Source organism: Anser cygnoides, chromosome 16 (assembly GCF_040182565.1).
Source record: "Anser cygnoides isolate HZ-2024a breed goose chromosome 16, Taihu_goose_T2T_genome, whole genome shotgun sequence".
Lineage (NCBI taxonomy): Eukaryota > Metazoa > Chordata > Aves > Anseriformes > Anatidae > Anser > Anser cygnoides.
This window is the reverse complement of record NC_089888.1, coordinates 7,897,119-7,920,509: the sequence shown is the minus strand read 5'-3', so window position 1 is coordinate 7,920,509 and position 23,391 is coordinate 7,897,119. Positions and strand designations below refer to the sequence as shown.

The 23,391-nt window shown below is 39.4% G+C and overlaps 1 long non-coding RNA gene across 2 annotated transcripts; it reads right to left on the bottom strand.

Moving 5' to 3' along the window:
• Positions 1-1,690: 1,690 nt before the first annotated feature.
• Positions 1,691-13,608, bottom strand: LOC106041659 (uncharacterized). 2 transcript variants are annotated; one of them, XR_007166440.2, is made up of 4 exons: positions 13,498-13,608; positions 3,956-4,051; positions 3,211-3,294; positions 1,691-2,436 (listed from the first exon to the last, which is right to left on the bottom strand). It is a non-coding gene; the product is annotated as an uncharacterized lncRNA (long non-coding RNA). The 2 variants fall into 2 exon arrangements; XR_010825393.1 differs by lacking the exon at positions 1,691-2,436 and having other exon boundaries at positions 3,100-3,294.
• Positions 13,609-23,391: the final 9,783 nt, after the last annotated feature.

Genomic DNA, 23,391 nt, shown 5'->3' with positions numbered 1-23,391 from the left:
GATTAGTCTATCATGATAGCACCCAATTTACACAGGTTTAAACACCTAAAGCATTCCTCAGTTTTGCTGGGAGTGTGGGGGGCTTGAAAGCTCATTACTTTTTAAAGTCAGATCTGCAGGTAGTCTATGGTAGGAACCACAATAATATCTGAAGATTGCACTGGAGTCTGCTTTACTCTCTAGTTTGTATGGCCAGAAGTTTTGGATTCCTATAGATAAATCCCAGTCCACGTAGGCACCAAAGTCACAGCTTGAATAAGTCCACTGACTTTGACTGAGTAAAAAAATTACTCCAGCACAGCTCTAGAATAACTCGATGAAAAACTAACAGAATGATGACAATTTATATCAGCTGATGTTGAGTCCAACTGACTTACATGAGTGTCTAATATTGATGTATTCATATGAGATTTAGGTTTACTTCTTTCCCTCCAAAAATATTTTTCTTATAAAGTGGGTTGGAAAAAAACATTTCTCATAAGCTGAGCATTTGCTTAAATCTGCATTGTTTGAATACCACTAGGTATTCCTTATTTTATTATCATCATTGTTATTTATTGTGTAACAACACTAGAAATTCCTCCAGTGAGAATCGAGCTGTCCACGTGGGAAACAACTCTGTTATGAGAAGTCCCCCAGAAACATACTGGAGATCACCACGTGGAGCCTGGAGTCTGCAGAATTAAGACTCTTAATAAATTTGTGGTACTCTCTTAAATCAAGGTTATGAATAACATGAAGATCACACTCGGTAACTTCCCTTGAGGAAGGATTGAAAAAGAAACAAAATAAATAAAATCCCCTGGGTCTGCAAAACCGTGTGATCCATCTCTGGGCATCACTTCGGCCAGTGCTGACCCATATTATTTCCTACATCAGTTTCCTCAGTGCTTACCTTCATACAGCCTGAGCTAGTAGGATCAAATCTCCTGGTCTGAGGTTCCTGATAAGTACTGGGAGGAAAAAATAAAAAAATAAAAGAATAAGAAAGAGAAAGAATATCATTAGCTTTGGCCTTTTTTCCTCTGCTGTAAAACTAGAGGGGTCATTTCTGGCTCTGTCCGATGCAGTTGCTGATGTTATGCCACACGCAAGCTTACATTGTGATTTATTGCAGTTTTCACTACCTTGGCCTTTCAGAGTGGAAGGAATGGGCAGACTTGAGTTTTTTTAAAATGCAAATGAACCAGAACCTTGAGGGGCCTTGGACTATTTTCCTAGCTTCCTGATAGCCCATAAAATGTGCCTCTAATATTTTGTTATGATGTGAGACCCCCAAGAAGCAGCATAATGAAAAATGGTGCTGAGTTCCTAAACACAGGAATCAAAAACATCTTCACGGTCTCGGGAAGCCTGCTTCCCGATAAGTTAACTTTTCCTGAGACTGCAGTCTGCTCCCCAGGTCCCCCACCCTCCCACATTTAAAGATCACATTGATTTGATAGTGGTTCATTGGCACTATGCCCTATAAAAAAAAAAAGACAGTAGGGTTAAATTGTGAATAGCCCTTAGTTTTGAAAAACTGCTGAGCTCCACCATATGGACTGCTATATGGCAAGGAATATGCTTTATTGGCATTGCTTGGAGGTTTACAAGCAATCTTCTTGAAGTTTTAATGGTTGCTTGGGTGATTTATCCTGTCTTGAGAGTCAGTGCTGTTAGGAGGCACCCAATTCTTGAGCTCTTGCTTTCCTTTATTATGAAAACCTTTAATCTTTCCTACATGTACCATAAATAACCTCATTATGGCCACACAGAGAAAATGTAACAGTTCCCATGTAAGTTTTGACTTTTTACTTAACACTTTTATGAGCTACTTTAACTTCACAAGGGGGGTACTTAATATACAGCAGCAGAAATTTGAGGGGTGAAGAGGAAGACCAAGAATGAAAGTGTCACGTACAATTTTAACTCCAGTGTCATTTTTCTCAGACAGGATTACTGCCATGAAGACAGGCAGCCTTTGCTTCCTTGAAGTTCTCAAGGACATCTCATACTGCTTCTTCCAGTGAGTGCTTCACAGCACTTGGCAACCCAATATCTGGTATCCCAACCTAATTTTCTCCCCCAACACACTACTTAAATCTATTCTGCTCCAAGGTGTTTTCATGGAAAGAAATATTGGATATCTTTGGAGAGTGGGATAGGTAGCGCTGATAGAGTTAAACTGGACAGAAATTTTGAGGTTCACACCATGAATAACAATTAATTCAAGTTATCAGATGCATGTATTTAAGACAAAACTCACAAAAAATGTTGAGCATACAGGAGAAAGGAAAATCATGATAACCATGGTAGCTCTCCCCAGCTATATCACCCTTATGATAAGTATAATCATTTAAAGAAGCGTCCTCAAACCCGATGAATACCCCAAACCTCTATGACTCTGTATCAGATTTGTCTTGGTCCAGATGTACTCTTCCCCTCTTTGTGTACCTGTAAAATGCAGATGGAAACATTTACTTCTCTTTGTGAAGCTTTGTGAGATCTATAGAGAGAAAAGGACTGTATTAATGGTCAGTGCTAATACTTCTATTTCTTCTTTAGCTTTAGCAGTTCTGCCTAAAGGGATTTTCTTTAACAAAACCTAGTTTTGGGTGAAGGAGTTAGTCTTTGCATCTATGGGGGATGTAGATCACCACACCCATGGGTGGAAAGCATGAGACGAATCTCAGATAAGGAGGGAACAATTAGAGAATTCAGAGTGATGTTTCATGCAAAACGACATTCAAATTAGCATAAAACAGCCAAACATATAACTTGAGATGGAAGGATCTGTAATTGAAGCAAAGCTCTAAGTGCTTCTCTTGAGCTAATTGCCATCTCAAAGATTGTTTTAAAAGAGAGAGGGAGAGAGAGAAAAGGACTGGAGGGCAAATTACAACTTTGGAGTAGGGATGGACTAAAGTTAGAGGATGCATGTGAGAGTTATGCAGGGAATTTGCAAAGGGTTGGGCAGTGTTTTATGGAACATTTGCCCTTAAGTTTTAAAAATGTCCTTGGTTGTGTAAGGGGGATGGGGAGTGCAGAGTAGGAAATACCTCTCTTTTTTTTTTTTTTTTGATAAAGGACATTCAATTTGAATTTAAATAGAATGTAAAAGGTAGAATAATAATAGACCATCGTTTACTTACTCTCACAGTAATCCTTATGCCACAGGTGAGGACTAAAGCCAACTCCCCAGTTCCACATTCAACATTACACATTTACCTGGGAGATTTTCACTATTGTCCGGAGTTCAGCTGTTGCTCTCAGCCAGAAGCAGGAGCCCATACCTGACAGACCAGTGGCAAACTGGCAAAAATAACATTACTGTAAAAACACTTCAGATAATCAGAACTAGATTAATTGGCAGCAGCTCACATGTTCTGGAAACACTTTAGTACAGAACGTAAAGGGTGATACTTTATCACCAATAAAATGTCCTGTTAAAACCTAATAATAAATGTATACATATTGCTGAAGCTCCCAGAGGTTCAGACTATTAGCCCAATCCATCAGTTTTTTGTCCTACTGTGTTATCTTATTCAGGGATTGCAACTAATTGGAAAATGAAACACTTTTTTGTTATAGTTATTTCCAGCATCTAACACAGTTTAAATGTGGGATGAGAGTACCCGTGTGCTGCTACAGTATGGAATAAACACCTGTTATTAAACTGGGATTTTAGTTGCAATTTACAGTATCAAGAAAAGTGTAAGTAACTGTTTTTCACCTCTGTAAGGTCTATGAATGTAAAATGGATGTGATGTCAGTAGTAATTTTATTATTTTGTCTTCTTGTTCAGCAATTCTGGTAAATGAACTTCCATTAACAACACAAATGCACTGACAAGATAGCAAGTCTGTGTGCATTTAGCAAAGCTGGAAAGAGTTTCCCTTGGAAGAAGTATGAGTGCACACAATCCCTTCCAGTGAAGCTCAGAAGTGAAACACAGCTAGAATTTATTCCTCACCTTAATTTTGGCTTCTTTGTGTATTCACAGAGAAGGAATGGTCCTCCAACACAGTGCACAAAATGAACTTGATTTGTACTTACAGAGAAATAGTTTCTGTTGGAAAAAAAAAAAAAAAGAGGAAGGATTCCATAAGTCTAGGACTGCCTGCTATATCTATAGAAAAGACTTTGCAGAGAAGCAACATTGGTCCTGCGGGGCACACGGAACTCTTACACTCTGGTGGGCTTCAGAAGCAGCCATAGGGGCTGGGGAGGCAGAGATGGCTCTGTGGGTACCACAGTGGCTGTTTTTAGGGGCCAACCCCCAGGTGCTCTGCATCTCCTGCAGCAGGAGGTGGGGACCTGGCCCTGGTTGTGCCGTTAGCAGTACCAGGGGAGCAGCTGGGCCTCCCCCTGCTTCTGGGTCATGCATGAGAAACGCAATCTGATCTCCATTGTGGGACACCACTCAGACATCCAAACATGTCTTCTTCCCCCGTCCATGTGCTGTGCAGATGGGTGCACTGTGTTGATGAGGCAGTTTCAATTCTCCTGGCTAAAATTCTTAATGAAAACGGCATACGTTCTCAGTCAGAATGTAGTCTTCAGAGCTCATTTGCTCAAATAAACACAGATTAAACAAATTAGGAATATATAATCAGATATTTTCAGATACTATCAACACAGTTATCAATTTTAACAAGCTGATCTGACAGACAAATTGGTGATATCTCTCCTACAGTCAATTTTCCCTTTTTGGGTCTCATCATCAGGTCCACCCATGGGTGCTGGTTGAGGCTGCACAATCCTGAAGAACTGTTTCCTTTAGCTCAGCACAATATTTCCATAAGTCTGTGGCTATTTCCCAATTTTGAAGATGGTGTGGGGAGGGGATTGGGAGCTGATGATAACGGGATGGAGGAGATTAGGCAGCTAAGCCATCCATTTTAGTTCCAGTGATCAAATTTCACAGCCTTTATCTGAAGCACTGACTAGCTAACTTTTCAAGTGAGGGTAAAATGAGGGAGTGCAGCTATAACCAATAACTTAATGCATGTTGATTGACACCAAAGAATTGTCATCTATCCAGAGGTGCCTGTGTCGCCGTGCTGGTATATGTGCTTGAGCTTGAGAGTTTGATCTTGTAAATGCTTATTCTTGTTAACTGTAGAATTACTTATAGCAGAAAGTTCTGCTCCCAGTTGTGATTGCAGTCATGGTACTCACAATAAATATCACAGCACAAAGATGAGGTTTATAAAAATCAGTGTAGATATCAGGGAGCAGATTCTGCTCTTAGGCAAACAAAATGCTTAAGGATCGAATAGCAAATGCTAGATTGGACCATTAGGTAGAAATTTCTTATCAAGAGGGGAAAAAAAATAATCAGGAGAATTAAAAGCCAGTGTTGCCCAGACATTTTACAAGGAATTGTAAATGCTTAATACCATGGGTGCCAAATGCTATGAGATACAATTAACTGTTATTAAGCTTTTTATGATAAAAGAGAACTTTCTCTCACAAATAGTTTTTAACTAGCAGTTTTATTTGTTTATGCTCAGAAAGAAAAACCTTTACATGTTTTATTTAAAACTAAAAATGCAGTGTTATACATATTAACATTCTGTGAAAGCTCCCAAGAGTTTTCCAGACCTCCCATAGGTACCCTGAGGGGAAAATCAGAACCACATATGGGGAAGTGTGGGGGTGAGAAGAGAAAGAAAAGTTAGTTCCACGTGGATTTTAATGCATCGGATCTCAGGAGGCATGAAAGAAAACACAAAAATTGGGCATTTTACAGGGGGAACACTGTATTGATTTGCGATCTTTATATCAGAAGGAGCTCAATTAATCTGATTTTAGTTGACTGATAATACATCCCTACCTTTCAAAACCAGTAGCAACTACCATAGCAACAAAGTATAAATAAATGTACATAGCAAAATCCACCATAACAAAAGATAATGATGTATATTGTTAAAAATGGAAAATACTGTAGTTTAGGTCCCAAAAGCTTCAGAAGTGCTCACAGCAGTATTTCTGTTACAGGAAAGACTTGAGGTCAGTTTTAAATACAGATGGTGATTTAAGAGTTTTGATCTTTGTTGTTATTTTACTCTAATGATTACATGCTCTATAAACAGAACTAGACAAGTCATGTTTCTTGTGAACTGCTGAAGTAATAAATGTGTTATTTAAATTAACCCTGTAGGGCTGGCTATATGAAGGTGAAATGAAAAGACAGAGAGGAAAGGTGAGAATTTTGTAATAAACATATGAAAACTACAAATCTCTCTGACTTTGCTGTCATGGGATCAGAAACTCAGGTGTACAGACAGTATTGAAGCTGCCAATTCTTTGACTCCACAGAAGTAGAACTAATGGCTTTTCTCCAAGTGTTTGAATGGTCACTGTCATGATGTTTGCCTAGCTGAGAATCCTCCAGTGTTGCCATTGGTATTTGTAACCTGGAAACCTCTTTTTGTTTGCACATACAGTAATATATGTGTGTGTTCTGGAATTCTTTTGGCTAGTTTGACACCAGAGGATAAATAATAGGGCACCATATTAGATTTAAGAGTCAGCTGTCAGCCCATAATGAACAAAGACATTCAGAGGATTATAGATGTATTGCATTGTGCTAAAACTTGGTGCAAAACTGCTACGACTAGAGCAAATATATTTTGTACGACTCTGTATGACTAGACCTTTTATACATATTTAAATACAGAAAGAAATAATTTTCAAGTGGGATTATGATAATCAATTTCCATTGTTTTGCTATTTCAGAAAAAAAAATCACGCCCAAAACAAAAACAAACACACAGGAAAAACAAACAAACAAACAAAAAAAAAACCACGAGAACAGTTCCTTAAAATTTCTGCACAGTTTGTTGTAAAGAAATGATGCAATGGTTTGGGCTCCAGGGCCACCTCAGCCCTGCAGAAGGGCAGCAGAAGACGCCTCCCCAACAACTTCCCCTTCTCCAGGTGACCCTGGCGCACACGTACAGAGACTCTCACCCAGCAAAGTGTGGGACAGCACACAGCATGTGACCATTACATTGCCGCAGCAAAGGCACCTGCTCACCAGAACATGACTGAGACCTTCCTTACTCTTTTCTCAAAAAGGAATTTCAAGAGCAGGAATGTTTTCTTATCAACAGCAGCCACTTTCAGACAGGCAGCCTCATGACTGCTGGATCAGATAAAGTAGCTATGGAATTTATAGTGTCCCCATTACTCAGTATCTGACTATGATATGTCACAACATCACACTGACATTGGGAAACATTATAATCTGTGCATTTCCCCGTATAAAGGGTGAAACTGGGGCAAGCAAGGAGAGAACAGGTAGTTTGCTCAAAGTTGCCCAGGAAATTGTCAGTCCTCAGCCAACATCCCACTCGCTGCGCAGCTCTTCCTCTCTAAACCGATGCCTGTGAGATTTTCATTAATGATGGTGTCTAGTGAGCTGTGTAGAGTACATGGAAATGTTATATCTGATGGACAAATTGCTGCTAGAAGTCCACAGAAGGCTCCCACTGTCCCTTACGCACACCACTCATGTTCCTTATGGAACCTGCGCCCAACGACTCCTCCCACGCAGTGGTGAGCAAATCATGGATTTTAACAGCACATTTGGTATCAACACACCCATGCAGACTGAGAGGTAGACTATGCCTTCCTGCTCAGCTGTCAATAATCTGCTGTTTGTGTTTTATACAGCTGGAAGAGTCAGTCGTGGGCTGGACCTGCCTATCATCACTGCTGAAGTCATCGCACTGGGAGACTCAGTGCAGGATTTCAAAAGTGTAAGTGTGGTGGATAAAGAGACAAAAGGCATGAGGTGGGGTAAAGGCAGCCGTACTGCTGTAACTGATAGAAAATGTTGCTCTTATATGAAACTTATACGTCTCCTTTTAAAGAAGTAATCAATAAATCTTTCTTCAGGGACCGATGTAACTCATAGACACAAACTGACATGCTGACGATGGAGAGGCCTCCTGACCTAACTGAACTTCCTTGCTTTTGCTAGCAAGAATTAGAAGGTTCCCTCTGCGCTCCTTTGTACACCGGTCCTACCTGCAGTGTTGTATCTGTGATTTGTTGCAGATAGGTTTCTACCAGTTCCTTTTTCAGGGTGCACTGAGCACTTTCTCTTTTTGGTTACTGCATGACCACAATAACGGCCTACAGTACGCTGACGAGCAGTTGAGCCTGAGAAGAGTGAGGAGCTCTTTGAATTAACCCCAGCGCTTTGTGCTCAGAGAGAGATGTTATCTGTTGCTCAGCAAAAGTCATTTTTGTGCAAGACGAAGAGATAAGACATGAAAAACATTAGACATTTATTTCCATTTCTTGTTTTCATGTGTACATTGGTTTAAACAGCATTATAGTGCAATTTCTTAAGATGCATTATGAAAGACATACAGTCATACTCAGGTAGTAAATTAGAAATTAATAGGCTCTTCCAACTAAACAGAAATATTTTTTATTCTAGCAAAAACTCTCAGATAAGTAAGTACTTGTGGGCATCCAAAGAAAATATAACTATTGAATCAATATACCTGTCATTTTTTAGTAGTCAAAACCAAACCACACAGAGGAGGAAACACATGTAATATGGATTATATGATCATTTGGCTAAAAAATGAAAAAAAAAATAGTCCCAATTTATTCTCTATGTGAACAAGCAAACAAAAAAAGGCTTTTAATTCAACAGGGTTGCTTCTGACATGAAGCTGTATTCAATGCAAGCGTATCAGAGCCCAACATTTGGTTATTTCAAGGCACACACTCAGTGTTGGTGGCTTTCAGTGAAGACTATTGAGAAACTATGAAACCAAACCCAAACCTACCTGCTGACAAATGATCCATGAGCACATTTCCCACTTCCTCATTCTGTCTGCACTTCCAATGTACTTAACAACTGCAAGACTTGTACCAGGACTGAAGTTCATGTACAAACTGTTAAGTTACAAGCTTTAATCTAAATGATACATAATATAGTATAAAAATTACATTAAAATAATTTTATGGCAGTCTGCTCTTGATACCACACGCGGAAACAGAGAAAAAGCACCACATGTTAAGCTGATGTAACCGTGCTAACTTCACAGAAAAACCCTTCAAGTGAGCAGCAGACAGATGAAGTCCAAGGGAAGCTTCGCTTCCAGTGCAACAGAAGCACTTTCTGATCATTTGTCAGTGTGATATGCTTGGGTTAGTACCAATTCACCAAGGTTCTTAAGCTAAGAAATTACTTACATGCTGTAAATGAAGGACACAGAGCTGAAGTACAAATGCTATATTAGAATATATTGTCCTTTGAGTCAGGAGATGTTTTGGCACTGGATTAACACCAAGAGCACAGATTCAAAAAAAAGTTGTGAAGAAATCCACAGAATTCTAGATGGGACAGAGATTTCACATAGGTTTTTACCTGCGCTAATACCTGAAATTTCCTGCCTTTCTGGAGTACTAGGAATATGAAAATTCTTTTTTTTTTTTTTTTTTAGATTAAAAATAGTATTTATTTAATATGGAAAATATATTGCAGGAGGCACGTGTTGATACATACTTAAAATGCTGTGTTACTGTGACACTTTATGAACTATGAATACTGAGATTTTCAGGCCACATTAAATCTGAAGCTGATGTGCTTTGCAACAATTTGTATAACTTCACCACAGATCTTTTCTTCAGAAAGAGGGGGCAAGCAGCCCCCCCATTATTTTTTGTTCCTTTTCTCTTCTTTTTGTCTTTTTTTCTTTCTTTTTTTTTTTTTTTAAACCAAGGATTATATTTATTTGATTAAAAAAAAATATAACCCCCCATAAAACTTATGAATTCTCTCTTTGTTCCAGATGATTGTAACACTTCTGAATTAGGTAAACCATTTGGTGTGTGCTTGCGAGACCATAGAATGAATTTTATTACAGCTACAAAACAGATTTTCAGAAGTCGCTTAGTAACTGAGAGCAGATGAAAGGGGAACCAGCTGAGATCTGTGCACTGCAAATTGTTTCCCCATGATTAAACTATTTCATCCTCCGGGCTAACATCTCTGTACTTGTTTGGCAACAAGTGATAATGTTAGTGATAAAAGTCTCTCCTGGATGATCAGGGAAGGATGATAACAGTTATTATTACCTTTCTTGTGGTTAGTACATATTTCTTTTACAGACATTTTGCCAAATGCAATGAAATACGAGGGATTCAAATAAAATAATAATTAAAAAGAGTAACATTGTCATATTGCAGAATGTTGTGATATGTTGCTAGAATTTTGCCTTGGGAAGAATGCAGAGAACACTCTTATTAGCACATGAAGAGCACAGTATGTGGCTGTGTTCCACTTTGGCCAAACTTTTTTTGGTTTAATAATCACATTTTTGGTTTAGTTGTGAATAACCAATATGGATTATTGCTATGGATTAGTAGTTATGATAAACTTAACTGTACTATTCACAGAAAAACATATAGATAGCCACTGAATTTATAACTGACTTCAGAGTGAGAAAGAAATACTATTTATCCTCCAAGCTTTTTTTTTTTTTTAAAAAAAAAAAAGAACAAATTATGTCCATTACTTTGCTTATCTGTTTTTATTATTATTATTTTTTTTTTTAATACTCATTTTATAATGTTACATTTTGGACAAAATATCTCTAACTTATGGCCACCGGTTTCAAAGGTGAATCAAACACAAATTATGCACTTATATTTTTTTCACGTTAGTGGGAATGCTGAGCATTCAGTGTCTTTGAAAACCAAGTTACATTTTTAGGTGTTGTAAGCCTGAGTTCTGAATAGTGCTTAAAATAAACTTTGAGCTGATGTTTACAAGCATTCCTGAATAAAGGCTTAATTATCAATTCAGATGCTAGTTTCCAGACATCTAAATTTACAGTTTTGGCTTAATTTGTGTGTGTGTGTGAGAAAACTTGTGGAAACATTTGAAATCATGAGTTTAAAGAAATACGGATAAACCAAAAGAAATGTTTCTGAGCCATTTAAAGCTGGATGGAGATTAAAAAAAAAAAAAAAATCACAGGAAACTGATACCAACATACAATCATTACTACAGGAATCCGAGCACTTGGACTCTCAAATGCAGTGGCGCTGCTTGACATAAAGACACCCATTATTTCAGCATGCATCTGTAAATGCGTGCTAGTGTGTGCCGAGGCACCTAGGAAGCCGCTTCCTAGGTAGGGAAGATTTATATGCAGCCTATTCAATACCAGAACTTTTGCTACTAAATGGTTTTCAAATACAGTTCATTTTCATGCCATGATCTCTAATGAAAAGTGCCTGCTGAGTGCAGTACAAACCATTTGGTGCCCCAGTGTCAGGGGAGGAAAAGAACAACATTCAGTAAAACTGAAGGTTTTTATTATCACGTCGTAAATGAACAAATGGCATCTGTCAATACAAAGGGACTCATAGGGGGTATAGAAAGGAAGCTTAGTTATTACACTCAGGGTGTGCTGCTGAAGTGACAAACTGGAGATTTATTAACATGCCAGTTATAGATCTCTTCCTCCCCCACCACCCCGACCATTTTCTTTTACCTCCTTCAATTTGGTACATACCAGAACTGCTGTAAAATGAGCTTTGCTCAGACAGTGCTCGCCATTTAATGCTGGAAGTTGCAATCAATGCTACCAGTAATTAAAAAGTGGGGGCCTCTGTATTCACAATGAAAACCCGGCCCCAAAGTCGCCCTTCATTTGGAGAACATCACCATACAGGATCAGGCGGCGAGCCTCTTTAACCACTAATCCCATCACAGTTTTCATATTTAGGCAATAAACATCTTTCACTGCACTGATAAATGACAAAGGTGTTTATGAGCTTCAGGAAATGTTTATACCAAATGTATAAAAACCAGAGATGGGATTGTTCACGCTCGCGGGGAACTAGGTTTGCACCGAGCCTGCAGGAGAGGCAGGGGTGAAAGGAAAAGGAGGCTCAGGGGGAGGGAACCTCCAAAATGATTTTTACTGGAAGATATTAAGCTGCTTTTCTCATAAAACAGTTTAGTGGCCCTGAGAAGGTGTGGCTGCAAGCTGGCAACTGCCGGTGAGGCAGAGCCCCAAGGAGAGCCGGGGAAGCCCTGGGGACCCCCTGCTCCCTGCCTGGCGGAGGAAATGGGGCTGGAAGTGCCCCCCCCCGTGCCCCGCCGGGGAGCCGAGCCCTGCTGCAGGTTCACAGCGGGAGCGTTTCTGTCACAGAAAAGGGAAAAGCTGGTGTTCCTCTTTGGGAAAATTGTACAATTAGACCTACAGTATGCTGAAAAGAGCTTAGCAGGCCAGATCTAAATCATGTTAGCAACCATGCAAATACAAGACATTGGGCATTTTTAATGGAAACAAGAAAATCCCAGAATTGCATATGTGCTTTACCAACTTTTGCAACTGCAAGGATGAGTTTGTATTTTATTATTAGCGAGCATCAGAGCTGCATTTAAAATGAAACATGAAAGGAAGTGCTTTTCGGTTATGACTATAAACAACAATTTCAGTTAAACTTCTTTTGCAAAACACCCAGAAAGTGATTCTTTCTTGCTAATGCAGAAAAAGAAAGCAGAAGTTTTATACTGTCCCAAACAAGAAAGGATTTAATATAATGAAACATAAGGATCAAAACTATGAAGCTAGGAAGTTCAAAAGAAGCAGGTCTCGTTCAATTTGCAACTCAGACTGAGCTCGTAAATTCAAGGCTTGCTGGTGCTTGGCAATGCGTGGGAATGCCGGAGTGGTTACCCACAGTCTGTGCTCGCCGGTTGAATTCCCTCCCTACACAAAGGAGCATGCTTTAGCTCCATTTTCAAAGGGTAGGAGGGTGGATGTGGTCCCCCAAGTTTTTAGGGAACACACAGTTAGGGAAGGGTGCGCCATCTCCTGTGACTCCCACTGGGGATAACGCACAAGCAGACTGTGTCATACCACTGGCAATGAATTACAGTCACAAGTGTTAGAGCAAACTCATTGCAAGTGGAAATTGTGCAGACACCGACACAGGCTGCTTGGGATAACACATACTCGTTATTTTTCACCTTCAACACCTGATTCAACCTTGTTCCAACATTATTAACATGTCATGAAAACAGAAGCCTGTCTCTGAGACTTGCCCACCCTGGCCGTGATATTGAGAAAAACCTGTTTTGTCAAAGCTGTTTGGAGGCCAGGCTGTGCTTTGCTCAGCTCTCCAGCAGAGCTGGTACCCTCAGCTGACACCACTCCGCGTGGCTCCATTGGCCGCGCTCCCTTTTCACACCTGCACAGGACTTGCCCCCGCCACAGGTTTAGTGCTGCTTGTTGTAAAAAGATTTATCCCAACCTTTGTACAAAAGCTGGGCTTCCTTTCACCAATCTACAAATTAGAAAGACTCTTAAAGCAGGAATAATCTCAGGGGTGTCGCCTTTTGTATGGGATGGCTTTATGTGCCCATTTCCTTCTCATGAGGACTCCTGCTTTTACAGCTTAATGACAACAACACTTGGCTACGGCGTCTGTGCCACAAGTGGAAGGGAAAGCAAATCTGGGTACCTGGCTGAAGCAGTCGGTCTTCTCTTCTCTCTGTCTGGAAGAGTAACATCGCTCAGACCTCCATCCACGCACACAGAGGCGAGTGTAGGCCGACATAAATGCTCTGCTGAAAGAGGGAAAACAAATCTGATAAGCCTAAAACATTAGAGCAGTACTTCAGCCCTAAAAAAACACTGAAAATTGTGATGGGTTCCCATCATATTGAAGCAGGAATCTTGCCTTAGCAGTCAGCTTCCTACAGCAGAGTTACGATGGGTGACCAAGAAGAGGTTACCTGCGCAGAGTGGGGCTTGTCTTTTGCAAAGTTTTAACTTAAAATCAATGTAAAATGCTAATAGATTAATTGAAGATTGCCAAGCTGTTTCAGTAATTTTCTTCTTTTTGGTTTTATGTGGTGGGAAATGAAAGAGCTCATGTGTTTTCTGCAGATGGAGGGCTGGGAACAAACCTCAGTATTTGCTTCAAATTAAGAAAATACATGGCAATTTTACTTGTTTGTCCCCATGTCCTTGTGTGTTTGCCTCCTGTAAGAGATTTGCTTGCTGGAAAAACCTCACAGAAAGAGCAGCTGTTGATATAAAAGGGATTATTTAGAGAAGACAACTTTTAAACTAATAACACAGAGTATTTACATTGGAGATGTGATTATGGCCTACTTTGGGATGAACACTTCGCCTCTGACATTGTGGGACTCTACTGCATGCTCATGTGCCTCTGAACCTGTCCAGATTTCCAAGCTTGTCTGAACTGGGGACTTTGTTGTCACCAAGATAAGGGTGTCTTTTTATGATGAGAGCACAAGCATGCGATCGGGACTTTGAGTGAGACAACAAGGTGGAGACCTGTGTGCTCTTGGTCACACACTCATCATGGGGTGACCAGCACAGGCAGGGGAGGAGGCATCAGACATCCTTGCTCCGTGGCTGTGCACGTGTTTGGGTGTACAACAGCCTGTGATGAAGTCTGGGTCTCTACAGTTACATGCAGATTTAAAGCAATGTTGAAAACCGGGCTTGGTGTTTCCTCTAAAGACAGAGTGTGCATATTTAACACAGAGATAAGTAAATATCTGTACCTGAAGTTCTGTATGAGGAATTCCTTCAGGTCAGTCACAGGAGTCACAGGTAGGCCTCCCACTGCAGTCTGCTGAGCTCAGGATGAAGCCGACTAGCCAGGAGCTAGCAAAGCTCAAGCCAAACCTGCTCGTGGGGGCATCAGAGGACCTGCAGGACAAGCTGCCAAGAGCTGTAGCCTCGTTAGTAGGCCCCAGACTGGGAGGGGACATCTATCCACTGCATTTCACTCAGCTTTTGCTCTGGGCACAAGCATTTAAAGCAATAAAGGTTTCCTGTATATCATGCAGTTGGATAGTCTACAGTCCAATAAAAAGTGAACGTTACAACCCTTTCTGCAATCCAAAAGTAGAGATGTCCTGTTATATCCAGTTGATTCATTAAATGAGCCGTGATCTCTGAGACTTCTGCTTCTGTCTAACTTAGGTCAGACCAGAAAACAATTTCTGGAGTTAGTTGAGGAGAAATGTCTACAGAAAGCTTGTGTCATCACACAGCTCTCCTTTCCTGCATAAATCAGAACAAAAGGCTTTAAATTTACAAACACTTATCTTATGATATGAAACTAGAGACTGACAATACTAACGCTGGCTATTCCTGTAGGTACCACAGCATGACCACAATGTTTTGTTTGCCTAGTTGTTTTGACCTTGATTGTATTGTGGTTTGAGATAGATAATAAGTTAATTATTGTGAACAACATACCAGTCACGTAAAAGTTTCCTATTTTCTCAATTAATGGAGATTTACACATAACATGGCAAAGCTCCTTTTGTAGCTGGTGTGCGTGTGACTTAGTCACATGAGTAGTCTAAGCGTAAAATCCCCCCCTCAATTGTCATGTACAAACAAAGGAAAAATCCATTTAGTTGAGAAGGGGGGAAAAAAAAAAAACTTCAGCCCAGGTTGTTTTCTTTTGAATCATGTCAAGAAAAGGGTTGTTATGGAAGAAAGCCCAGGCAACAGTCATCCTTATCTAAGGACCCTAAAATAAATAAGGTGAGATCATCCGAATAAGTTATTAACACATAAACTATGCTGAGTACAAGCACTGTGACCCACGGTCATCTTTAGTGCAGTATAGTGACTACAAAAGGGATATAAAATGTATGGAACATTTTTCACCTTTTAGCTCATGCAGTGGTAAATTGTCTCATACTGCTGATACATTGCTATTTGTCATGAGTGATCTAGAAATGAAAGGAACAAACACAAAACAAATCACTGAAACATTTCACACCTCATCATCAAATTCATGCTCAGAAACACTGTGGAGAACTCTTTTGTTGTATGCTGCTGATAATCATGAGGAGGAAATCAGCCCATATATTTTCTATTAGAGGAACCAAAATGTGCTTTCTGTGGATAAATCTATAGTATAGATAAGCTATAGATTTATGAAGTCAGTATTTTTTTTCAGCAACAAAGCCAATACTGATATATTGGTACTAATATTTGACATCTTTTCTAGCAGCTTTCATCTAACAAACTTTACAAAGTATTGCATGTGAGAAAACAAACAAACAAACAAACATGTGAAATGAATATAAAAACGATTATAATTAAATCTACCTACATGAGAAAACTGAAACATTGAGACAGTTTCTGTACATTTTCCAGGACAACAAGCAGTACACTAGAATTTTTTCCTCTGCTATTTGCATCTGATAAATAGTTTATTTTACCATCTATTTAACATGCTTTTCTTTTGTCATTCAGTGACAGCCTGGTTGGCGTCCAGGACAGACACACAGTATTTACACCAAGATCAGATAAGCACCAGGCTCACTTACTGCAATCCAGAAGCCAGACTGGTCGCATTTAGAATAAGAATTTCCTGTAGTGTTACTATTCAAATTCAGAAACAGAGAAATGAAGCTGTCTGAAAAGCGTGTTGGTATTGCATTAAAATCGGCAGTACTTGGAAATTTCCCATCGAAGATTCCCATCAGGGATGAAACCAGGCACCCTTTTCTACCCAAAATGATTAATTAGCAGCACTGTTAAAATAGCATCTGAGGTCCTGTTGGTGGTCAGAGAGGAGGTCGCAGTTTGGAGCACCCCCTTGTAGCCTGACATTGCTTATAAGGACATTGGATAAGGATGCACATGTGTTTTTTGCTGAATTTTCAGGTGGATCTTTCCCACAGTCTTATTTTCTGTATGTCATGAGGATAGCTGTACTAGGACAATAAAACCAGCACAATTGTATGCACATGTATGTGCATGTAACCAGCAAATATATGCACACTGACCTACGCCTCCAGGCAGACCCTGCCTGGGCTGGACAGAAGCTTCTTGTTCTTAGGAGCAATGTAGTTGCTTCATTTTTGGAAGTGAGAAAACAAACTCATTTTCACAGCAACAAAGAGGAAAAACTGATACTTACTGTATTTGAAGAAATGTGTTTTGTGTAAATGTTTTTACCCCATCTTCCCATCCACCTCCCCTACTTCTGGCATAAACTGTTGCATTCCTTTAAGATTTATGAAAGATTATTAGAGTGAGAAGTGAATGTCTCAGCAAATGACTAACTGACCTTCCACCTATGATCATGACCCTCAACCAGACGAGCCTTTTGAAGAAATATTTTGGATTCAGCTAGGAAATGGCAGCGTAATTGAAACAAACTTGGTGGGGCTGTTCAGTGCTCTGGAAGGACAATGCTATGGTTAGGAAACCTTTCCTACTGCTTTGTCCTCAGGAGTTAAGTTGATGGTCGATTTTTCCACATACAAGAAAAGACACAAGGAATGTTTCAGACTTTAGTGGTAACAAAAATTTAGTGATTTGTTTTTTAAAAATATTTCATGTTGAGAAAATAGCTTTCATGAAATCTTTAAATCAGCCACAAATTAAAAGTCCTTTTTAAAAATTGGCTTACATTGTGTATCTATCCATATTTCTGAACAGGGAACAATGGGGGTCTAAGGGTTTATTTTTTAGTCTCACAAGAGATATCCAAGCATTCAGATAAACAAGTGATGCCTGTATTATAGACCTTTACATAGTAAGAGAAAAAGAGGTAGGAACAGCAATGACGAGATGCTGCAGCACTAAGGAGAGAAACTGAACTTGTATACTAAATAAATTACAGCACTTCAAAATTCTTAAGTCTCTGAATCAAAGGGCCCAAATAATTTGTAAATATGAATGAAGTTTTCTATTACCTCTGTGAACCAAAGCAGGATTTGCTTGACATGTAATCTTTGTTCACTCTCTCAGTGATACTACAGATGTGGTCAGAAGTTATCTACACAGACATACATTTCAGCCAGATTGAAGCTACTACGCAGGGCTACATTTTGCTGCCACAATTGGGAAATATCTCTAGGGGAAAAGGCTTGAATGCTGAACAGCATCTAAGTAATATCTTTGTGTTCTGAGTTTAAAACAATGATGTTAACTAAAAAACAAAAACAAAACCAAAAACACACACACACACAAAAAAAACAAAACAGAAGAATCTCAAAGGCTGATTTCATAAATAGTTTGACTTAGGCAAGAAAATCTGAAGTGAAGAAAATGCTCAGTTTAAGACACAATGACCCTTCAGACTATCACTAATTAAGCCAATATACAAACTGGAACTCAGCCCATTCCCCCAGGGCAGAGGCAGCAGCTTGCATCATCGAAGTTTTGAAGAAAGAAATTTTGAAAAATGCAGATGGGAATGATGTGCACAGACCTCAATGGGGATGGACATTCTTGACCTTCCTAGGCTTTTTTTCTTTTTCTTTTAATTTTTAATTCTCTAAGTACTTCATTTCTGATTTGCCTTCAATATTATTGCCTAAAGTGGGCTAATTTAAAAATTCTAGACGTGCTCTCTTTTTGCATGTTTTAAACTACGGGGGGAAAACTACAAAAAATAACAATTTTTCACAAACAGCAATAAGATACAGCTATAGTGCAAGGTCTAGTTAGACATTTTGGTCATATGACCTTCATCTTTGCAAGAATCTATTGTTACATTCCATTTATTTTTGTCAATATTGACATCTGACCATGGACACAAAATGATCTTTTTTTTCTTGCCTATACTCTCCTGTCCAACTTTGCATTAAGAAAGCAATTGAAAAGCCTAATGCATGGAAAGTGAATCTTTTGTATTCACTATAATGCCCAATTTTTTCTTTGGAGTTACCAAAGCTGTCCAAACAAGAGCTAGATTTTCCCTTTCAGGAGAGAATAATGGAAACTTTAAATGAAATCAGAAGGTTACTTGACCTGTTAGAAACTCTGAGGTAAAACTGATGTGAAATTATAATGTAAAGCCATGTGAAGATGTTATATAAACTGCAGTGCATTATGCAATCTCATATTTTCAACAGAGCTAAAAAGGAAAAAAAAAAAAAAACAACAAAAACTTGGGAACTTGGAATGATTGTGCCAGGTGCTAAACTATCGTATTTTCTGCTGTTGCTTGGATGGGAATCTGAATATGATTTTATTTCAATTTACTCACAATGAAAGATTGATTACAAACGATCAATCTGTTAAAAGGTCTTTCAAATAGCTATGAACAATATGTCTGCTTGCAACTGAGTTTCACCCAGCACTTTCCAAGATGATTCCTGAGTGTATTCTGCTCACCTCAACACACATCCCCCCCAAAGCTAATCTTGGACTTCTGAACCCCAACAGCAATTTTACATGCATCAGGCCCTAAATGTGGCATGTCGGTTTGGACATTCAGAGTCCAGCTATTGCATCAACAGAGAAAGACTATCAGAAAGCAGTGATTCCACCTAATACAATACAGTCTCTCCATGCAGACATCTTCCCAACCTTTTGGTTGAATACAGTGAAACAGAGAGAGGAAAAAAAAAAAACAAAAACTGATTTTTCACCCGCTTTAGCAAATTTAAACCTCTAACACTGAACATGAAATGGAGGTTAATTCATTACTTTAGCTCCAGTTTAAGTTGAGTGTGCTAAATAAAACGCTATATCAGTGACCAAATCCTGGGAGTGAATAAGAAGGAGCAGCACTTCCTTAAATCTTCTCCTTGCCCCCTTACGCCTGTGATAGGCAACCACAAAGAAAGGAGGAGGAGTTTTCTTGCACTGTCTGTGGCTTATTAGGAGGTGGGGAAGAAAAAGAAAAAAAAAAGTGTGTTTGCAACCAATTTATCAGTAAAACAATTTAACATCACCTTGTCTGTGTGCTGTGCTCATTCAGCAAGGCAGAGTCAGGGGCACCAAGGCACTGCTTGTACTCAGCAGAGCTGGAGAAGGGATCACCCTGTTTCAGATCACTCCAAGTCCAGACCTAAACTCCAACCTATGCCATGATTACAGAGCTGCATAGTTCCGCATCCAATTAAATATGTGTTTCCTTTTGTTTTAAAGAGAAAACACAATCCGTTTTGAAGATGACAAATAATACCTGAATATGTTGCATACATATGCGTACATTCATTGCAATCTCATACATTTCCCAGTATCATACAAACAAGAACACAAGTCTCTTAATCTGCCTTTCACCTAAATGAATAAATATTCTGTATAGTTAAAGTGGGTGTAACACATCTTTTGATATAGGCATGAAAGACTTTGAATACTTTCAGAACGTTCTGTTAAAGCTAATTTATATATATATATATATAAACGTTTCAACAAAGGTACTTTAACTTTTTTTTTTTTAAATATAAATTATGGTGATTTTTTTTTAATTGCACAAGCATTAAGAAAATGGCTAATATTGTCACTGCTTAGAAGGGTGTTTGCCCTTTAAGCTGAGTGCCTTTTCTTCTTTCTACATGCATTTCGCCACCATTTCTTTTTGATGAAAGTGTTTTCTCTCCCAGTTCTGTGCATTAGGTTGACAATGCACAGGATTGCCAGACAGTTTTGTCGCTTATGCCATAGACTTTACTATTCCTTTGAACCTTGCTTGGCGTAAAAGAAGTTTTTCTTAATAAGTAGTTGTTCATCCTTTGATATGCACATCTGGATGTGCCTCTTATCTGCAACATGGTAATGCTGCTTCCTGAAGATAATGATAAAAGAACAACTGCAAATAACAAAAAAAGAAAAGCCCCAAATGCCTTAAGATTTCTTTTTAAATAATTGATGGGGTGATGGGTGTGGAGAAAAGGGGAAACCTCTGTCCCCTCACTTCTTTGGCTTTTTATAAGGAAAACCAAAACAGCAAAAACAAACAAACAAACAAAACCATATAACCAGAACTCACAAAGCTGAAAAGGTTTACATATAGAAATCAATGGAATGAGAAATATGATAATAAAAAATGTATTTGAAAAGTCTTATGTAGCTCATTTGGCTCTCAGTTTGCTACCTATAATACATTATAACATCATTATGAATAATAATTAATTCAAAAGCTTTTTCTCAGCGCAGCTGATAACTGATGAAGGAAATAAATCCCAAAACCTTTATGTGGGACAGAGATCTTCCAGTGTATGCTGCTATGCTGTGTTTGCAGTGTGGAATTTGCAGTATTTTCCTTAACTTTTAAAGAAAAACTGCTTATCATTGCTTAACTGCACCTCCACCAATTCTCCAATCAGCTCCTAATCTCTGGGTTTCTTCATCTATTTTCATCACTGGGAGTTGAGGAAAATGGCTGGCAGGGGCAGGATCAATCCCACAGCACACAATACACTGCTGAAATGCATGATCTGAGGCCCCAGTGCTTTCCTGCATAAGGTGTGATTTGCTTTTTTACTGACCACCTAAAATGAAGTGCTCAAATACCAGAAACTTAAAAGTTTCCAGCTCCCAAAGTTATGCCCAAATGAGAGAAATCTCGGCTTTCCCTCTGACATACATCTGAAGCCATTCCCTTATCTTTGTGAATACTTCACAGCTGTTTTTCCCCATGACAAATCAGGAAATAGTGAGTCAAACTTTTTGGTCAATGCAGTCATTCGGTCGGTCTGCTGCATATCCCAATCTTGCCACAAATAAAAGTTGAGGAGCAGAAACCCTGCTCTGTGCAACACCGTGCTGCAGCCGAAGGGCTGCGAACAGGGGTGCCACGCCAAGCACTGAATGCACCCGAGATTGTGGCGCTGGACCCTTCTTAGCCTTACAGATAACATTCATGAATTGATCCCTCATTAGTATGCAGCAGGCATGGGAAAATGATAAACTCCTATTAACACTGTCATGGCAACTGAAAAAATGGCTGCTTTGGAAGAACAAGGTCCACAACAGAAGAAAAGCAAAGGCCTCTTTCCTTTCTTCTGTTTGACATCTGTTGTTTAACATACAAAATTGTATTATAGTGACACACACTAGCGCAGGCATAGTTAAAGGTTGGTCAGTGATTGTTATCATTATCAGCTCCTATTTTCAGGGCTTACATGGCTCATCTCTGAAATCTCGCTCTGGGCTGCAAGCTGTCATACAGGATTTCAGCCCAGAAGCAAAATTTATTGTACAGATTTTGACTGGATTACGCCTGAGCAGAGAAAGAAAGAAAAGTTGCCATTAATTAATTCTCCTTTGTCACAAAACCTCAGAAAACATACTGTACATTTCTTTTATAGCAAGTTAATTTGAATACACATCCTAAGAAACTTAGAAGTCCAAGAGTCATTTAAAAAAATCGCTAATTTTTAGGGAAACTTAGGTACCTAAGTCAGCTCTACCTATTGTATTTTCTCATTGTTAAAACACTGTTACTGTGTAATATATGTATTAATATATGTATTAGGTATGAATTAAGGGTTTTTGCTTTTTTTTTTCTTTCCATAATTTACTGATTTTACTTCTAGAATAAACGGTTTGTTCCATTTCTTACTGAGCTCGCAGTTCACAATGTGAGTTTTTACCACATATATGTACAACCTTGTGTTGTACCTGACTTTGTCATTCTGGTGACCTTGGGGTTCAATTTTCTTGTTTTCAAACTGAGGGCAATTTCCTCCAGTTATAAAATATTTCATCTGTCGTTCCATGAAGCAAAATAAGTGCTAATCATTGTCACGGACTAGGAATTGATTGGTCAGAGATTCAAAAGGCTAATAATTAGTCTCCCTACCTCGTTAACGGAATCAAAAGGATGGAAATCCATACATGAAACAGCTCCCAGAGGCGCCTGGGCACCGGGGCGCTGTGCTCAGGGGTGGCCTTCACCAAGGAGGGTCCCGCTCCCAGGGACGGATCCTGCCCTGCTCTGCCCACTCCAGGAGCAAATTTAACTCCTTCAAGTTGGAAGGAAAACAAACAGACAAACAAGAAAAACCTTTCTCCTAAAACCATCTTCCTCCATTTTAGTGAGTTAACTGTCTCCTTGGAGAGCCACTGTGTATTAATTACATATTCATTTAATTATTAATTTTGTATTAATGTTAAGCTAGCATTGCTTGGCCCAATCCCCGATCTGATCTGCAGTCTGGACACCCTACGGTCCCCTCTTCCCAAGGCAGGGGAGCCGCTGGTCACCCCCGCATAGGTGAGATGGTCCCACAGGGCCTCTCCTCACAGATACACTGCGACCGCTTTCCGTGGCCGCTACTGTCACGTGAAACTGTGCTCAGGGCCTATTTACTAAAAAATACATAATTAAAGACACGACTACCACAATCTTTGGTATTTTGATCTCTGGGCCAGGGGTTACTGCTCCCCATGTTATCTAGAAACCTGAACGAACCGCTACGTGCTCAGTCACTGTCGCACACTTCTCGGCCAGCTGCGGCCATCACATCTGCTCCCAGCCTGCACTCATGAGGTGCCTGCGCTGGGATAACAGTCCTCTGCTTTAGCCTATCAGCTGCACATTCATGGGATTAATTCTTCTGCCAGTGCTTTACACTCACATATTATGGGCTGAGATGCTGCTAAAGAT